This window comes from Pygoscelis adeliae, unplaced genomic scaffold (assembly GCF_000699105.1).
Source record: "Pygoscelis adeliae isolate BGI_AS28 unplaced genomic scaffold, ASM69910v1 Scaffold264, whole genome shotgun sequence".
NCBI lineage: Eukaryota > Metazoa > Chordata > Aves > Sphenisciformes > Spheniscidae > Pygoscelis > Pygoscelis adeliae.
The window spans coordinates 70,288-76,906 of record NW_008824672.1 but is presented as its reverse complement, the minus strand read 5'-3'; positions in this window follow the sequence as shown (position 1 = coordinate 76,906).

The window sequence follows — 6,619 nt, the reverse complement described above, 5'->3', positions numbered from 1 at the left end:
TTACCATTTGACAATTTTGCTTTATATACTAATAATTTGAAGTGCTTTTGGACTGTTAGACCCATTTCCTGACAGGCTTATCATACCTGTGCAAATCCCCCTCACACTGTTTTGTACCAGCGGAACAGCAGAGAAGAACAGCATCTATCGTTAAAAAGAAGTAAAAATTACAAATACCAGTCTGGTCTAAAACTTTGAAAGCTATGATTTTGTCAGATTACATGACGCTCTCATGGAGTACTTCATTCTACAATTTAGTAAGGATGATAGGTACAGTTTTAGAATTATGGATACTTTTCACTGAGTTCTTATTTTATTAGATTATTATCCTTTCTAATAATTGGTTTTCAGCTACTTCTCCCTGATTTTGTTTTCTGTTGTTTTACTTCAGCTTTTTACCCATGCATAGATGAATCCATACATTATCCTTTCTGTCTTGCCTGAGCATCCTTACAATCGCCTCTTGAGATCTGCAGTTCAGGCCTAACAAGTAAATAACATGCTTCAAGACTACAATTATGTGATTACATTATAGTCTGAAACAGCCAACAACGAACCAACACCGATTATCTTGTTACCACATATTGTATACACATTTAAAATACATGATTAAATGTATAATAGACCAGAAAGGGTTGAAGATGTTTGGTACAGCTGATGAAGTACAGCTGGTCAACCTTTCTGATATTTTACAAAGTGTGTGTACCATGAAGAAAAATTACAGCAACATTTGCTGTGCAGGTGATTAAAAACAATTATAGACTGTCAGGTTTTGTTGAAAGATGAAAGAGGTATTTACCATTTCGATTTGCTTTTTAAGTTACGGAATCAAGTTTGTTTGCCTTTACCTCTTTTTTTGAAAGAGCCAGCCAGTAGCTTACTCACATGCCCAGACTTGGGCTCCAGATGCTGAGACCTGCTGTACATCTCTGCTAGTTCCAAATTTATCAGCAGAGGGGAGGAAAGATGCATATTTGTAGGGGATCAGGGAACAATACCAAAACTTGGCTCTTAATGTTGTAGAGAGGTTGTTTTTAGCAAAGTTATGATTTTGTATACCTGTATATATCAGTGAAGGTATACAGAGCACAAATTATGATCTCTTAAAGTTATAGGTCCTTACTCAGCAAAATCTGTTAAGTGTAGGCTTAAGTGCTTTGCTGAATGGGTGCCACATTTGCTACAGTGTTCAAGTTTCTTATGGATTGCAGCTGTCTGAAACAGCTCAGTTGCTGAAGTGACACCTTTAAAAGGGATGTGCAGCACATATGCCTTAATCTGCAGGTAGGATTGTTCTACCAAAATTGTAATTTTAAACCTTTTTCAGGTATTTCAGTTGGAAGCACCAAGATTTTTCAGTACAATATGGAAAACTATAAGGCAAAGGCTATTTCTAATGTTCTTTTCCTTCACAGTTATGTGTATAGAAAAGGACATTTATTGTAAGCCCTTATGTGCGTGTTGTCAACCTCAGCCTACTGAATGGCCCCAAACTTTGACAAATTCAACATCATGTAACTAGACCCCAAGCAAGAATTTTACGGAAAGGGAAACGTAAAGAGGAAAGTTTACAGCTGGGAAATGTATTATCATAGGTGAAGACCAGAAGAAAGCATGTTCATATAAGTCCAGGGCTTCTGGAGTTTTGCCACTCACATCAGGACGTACAGCCTGGCGTGGCTGAATAAGAATCAGGAGTTGATCTGCTATGGACTTCCCTGCTGGAGAGGTCTGTGTCTCCAAGTAAGTTACTGAAAATCTTCTTTACCCATAGACATCTACTAAGACATAAAATCATCCACAAGGTGTTATGAAAATGGCTAGAAACAGACAAAGCATGAATAAGTGGAACCCAGGATACTGTAGACACAGCTAAGTATTATTTAATACTTGTCTTCACTAAAAGATGTACTTATGCTTATGTACATATGCAAGATTGGTGATAATGTATTGTCTAACTGATGACTGAAACAGGTCAATTATATGTAAAATTATTAGCACAAATACACATACATATTTTATTTTCATAGTTAATAAATACACTAGCATTCCAGTTTCTAATGCAAATAAATTTTAAATAAAGTCTATCTTCAACTGATGGAATAAAATTCTACTTACTTACATTTGCAGTAATTTCATTTAATAAATCAAAAGATCCTTTTCTGCGGTAAATGTGAAATTACCCCTAGTCTAGAGAGCCCACGGATAGCCAAGACATCACTTCAGCTATGAGGTGCAAAAGGAAGGCCACCTGAGGTAAATTTTGTCTAGTATAAACAGACATTTAAGAATTAACTAGGTAGCTGGGGGTTTCCAGGGTTTCATTTTGTTGGAGCATTTTTAAGTGACTCTGGTGTTCCTCAAATACATTGAAGGGTTAAATGTTCTGCCTACAGCAGGGCTTTCCCTGAAATGGAGCTGCCCTGGTGCAACCAGTAAGACTAAGGAGGAAAGAGAGAGGAAAGCAGCAGGAGGGAGGGATTTCTCTGCATCCCTGTTCCCCAGACAGGAGGTCAGTGTGGAGAAGAACAAAATACAAACGTTTGAGTGTAAATGACTGAAAACCAGAGAAAAGAGGGGGGTGCACAGAATGGGGAGGGGAAGGCATTGAGATGTTGAATAGGTTGTAAAGAGGTGAAAGGAGAAAGAGCTATGGACCCAGCTAGGGTTGTAATGTAAATTACAGGATCTAGTGCTTGTGATAACCAGAGTGTTAGACGTGATGAGCTAGAAAATAACCTTTAAGGCTTCTGTCCTAAATATAGCATGTTAGTAGCCCTTCAGTCTTTGGGGGATTACTTTGTGGGGTATAACGCTGATTTCATTTTCTCTGCTTTTGGTCTCATTTTCTTTAGTTGTTAACATGCCTGTGTATATCAAACATCTGCAAGGTGCTGGTGGGTTTTATGAAGACCACCAGCTCATCCACCAACCATAAAGAAAAGTACCAGCACTCTCTCACTAGTACCTCCTATTCGAATCCACTCATGGAAATGTAAAGCCTACATGTCCTTCTCGCATCTCACTGGTGCTCTGCTTCATTGGCGACACAACAGAGGAGACAGATATGAGTCAGGAGGCCTTGGTTTTGTTCTTTGCTCTCACAGCCGTATTGTGGTGTTTGCAGCAATTCACATTTTTTATGCCTCTCTTTCCTTATTTGTTATCAGAGAATACTGATGATGCAGGCTTTTGTAAAACACTTCATAAAACTTGGATGGCAGAATATCAGATACCTAAAAATTATTAGCTAAAAATTATTTTAATTTTCCAACATGATTTTTTAATACCAAGTATACCCTACGAACCCCAAGGAAATAGAAAATAGTAATAATAATAATGATGATGATGATGATGATGATGATGATGATGATGAAGAAAATTCACAGCTCACTGCACTTAAAGCTTTTTCCGGCTTTTTACTGTTGTTTAATTTCAATCATTTTTTCTTACCAAAGAAAAATTAAATTAGATGTCAGAATGCAAATGCTCAGATTGGCTTCACATAAGTTTTGTTTGACTGCTTTATGCAGGAAAATCAAATAGTGTATTATAATATATTCCTTCTGGATTAAGTAGTATTTTTAACATATACAATAAATTACTGCAATGGTAATAATGGCAATGGATTAAATAAATCATGGTGTTATTTTCTGGTTTGAGTTCTGTTAGTGCAGGCAAAAACACAATCTAAAAATATTAATTTGGAAGCCGGTTTCTAGTTAGAAAAATAATACTTTCACAAAAAGCTGCAGTTAAAATGTTTGTATTCATAATTAAAGTAGTAATTTTAGAATACTATATTTATAATATATTGATATTTAGACAATATAAAGGAATTTAAGTCTTTGTTTTCAACATTTTAAAAAATGTTATTTTACTACATGATGTATCTTTTCTCTCCCTGACTTTTACATGCTTGCACTGCTGACAAAACTAGACCCTTAACTACTGTTAGCACTACAGAGCTGCACAGCTGATGGAGAGTCAGCTGGGTTTTGCTGAGACTTGTGAATCACTAATGAAATTATCATTTAAATTCTAATTCCCTTCCTACCAGCAGCAGTACGTGAAGCAGAGCGAGTGCTCAGATCACTGTCAGACTGCAGTAAGCAACGCCATGTGATGACAGGGACAGAGATAACGCGAGACTCCGTTTGGGCACTCATGCTACAGCCTTCTTGGGGTGCAGTCAGCAGAACGCTATTTAGATGTGTTGCTCAAATACCACTTGGCACGTACACAGCTGCTCTCAGTGGAGGATTTATAAAAAGGCCATACAGCATGCTGGGGTCAAGGAAATCCTAGCCAGCTTCTTTTTTGACTGAGAAAAAACCCCAGCCATTGTCTTGACTGACATGAAGAAAATCTGCTTGCTGTGGGTTCAGGAGAACTGAGAGCCAAGAGGATCCATGTTTATCCAAATGTGTTGCATGAGTAAATGCAATCATGTAAAATCCAAACCCCTTCATACTCAAAACTAGAGATTTTTCTACAGTTCTTTGGGTAGCTTGCAATTAGTATCTACTTATACATTCAAATGCTAATTATAAATGTCCACTGAGACTACCCACTTAACATCTTGATTTATATTCAGGCTTAACCATCACTTCTAATTAATATTCTGTTTAAGCCTGTATAAATAGTATATGCCATGATTTAAAGTAAAACACTTAAAACAGTAACAAAATAAGCCGATAAAATTTCCTCATATCACATACCTTTTACACCCACAAAACAAACTCATGTAATCCAACGCGTTTCCATTTTTTATTATCTTTTCCTACTTCCTACAGAGCAGGAATAGATAATTCTACATGCAAGAATATATATCTCTAGGATCATGATTTATTTTTATTTATTTTTACTTTTGACGTTTGTTGTTTCATTGTTTGGGGTTTTTTCATTGTCCCTTCGGTATTTTGCTATTTTTAAGAGAATATACTCTCCCTCTTTGAGTCACTACTTCTTGTAATTATCCTTTCCAATATCTCTGCATTCATCTGCAGGGGAAATTGAGCACTGCCTTATTTCTTACACACAGAATGACCCAAAGAACTGACTGCAGTATGGCTTATCACAGTCAGATCATTTCTGTTTTACCATATTCAAAGGAAAATCTAAATTTAGAATTGTTTTTAAAAAAATTTAGAGTATTTAGATTACGATTTTGAGTGAGATACCTCTTTTAATATAACTGGTTTGGGGTTTTGAGAAAGCATCGTGTAATACTCCTCATAAAAAATAGGCCATAAGAAGACTCTAAAGTAAAGTGACAGGCATAGCTTGAAACTAAAATCCACAAAATATAGGAAGAACATTTTCTCTTAACACAGGTGTACCTAAGCATTCAGCCAGCAGTTGCAGATCATACTCTATATGCCTCGTTGGCTGGGAAAAATGGGAGGATTAAATTTTATGTTAAGGACATATCCAAGATAATAGAGGTTATGCTAGTAATCTTCATATCTTCTCTATGTTTGTTTGATACATATAGTGTAGTAACATCTTCCTTTTAAGGGCTAAAGAGCTGCTGTTGTAGTTACTGTGAAGCCTGTAGATGATTTTCCATAAGTGCTTAAGTATTCATGCTGAATACGGCTCAGAACAAGACAGGTTTTTACATAATTTCAATTAATTTGTTTTACAGCCAGTAGTATTCTTTACATCCATCACAATACTGACAGAAAATGGAGTTTTGCTTTCTCTCTAAGTGGGAATAACATTGCAGTGTACTTTTTAAGCAAATAACCCCCAAAGAATAAAAGTTTTCATATGAAGTAATTAGATGGGATGCCAACAGGCTGGCCTCCAGGTTATTGTTAGAGTTATGAAACAATTAATTTTATTTTCATTGACTAGTTTATTCCAGAAATTGTTTTTCATGAGGGATAGCACCAAGCATGTAGATATATGAAAAGTAAGAATCATTTTAAAAACACCATCTTTTCATTGTGAAAAGGAGAGCGCCACACTCCACAATGACCTGAACTGTCAGTGATCTGAGCTGATGCCAGCCAGACAGAAAAAATAGTCGGTTTTCTGGGTCGAAACAGTCACACTAGACTCTGCTTGGTTCCCTTCTGAAAGGCAATGGTTACAATCTAACGGTGGCACGAATTCTGCAAGACTCTTCCTAGATCAGATTTTCTTTATCAAAATATTTTTGCTTAGACTCAATTCTAAGTATTTCACCTACCAGCTTTGCTGATCTAATGAAAATGGGCTTCATATTCATAAGTTTTATCTGCAGCGTAGTTTCTGTTAGCATATCTTAGTCGCCACTGGCTTTCAATAGATGAGAGTTGTTATCATCATCTAGTGATGATAATTTTTTTTTTGTTTTGCAGTGGGGTTGACTGTGGCCAAAAAAGTCTAGATGTCATTTTTAAAAAAGAAACAAAACTTTCATTTACTATTTGTTTACTTTCTACTCATTTACTTTCTATTCATTTACTTTCCTGGTCACTGATAAAGGAGACGGAAGCATTACTGCTCTTTTAAAAATAATACTTCTCAAGAAAGACAGAAAGCAATATTGTCTTCAGTTCTAGGTATTAAAGAGCTTTACCCAAACACTGGTCACTGATGGCATTACTGAGAGAGAGGAAAGTCTAAG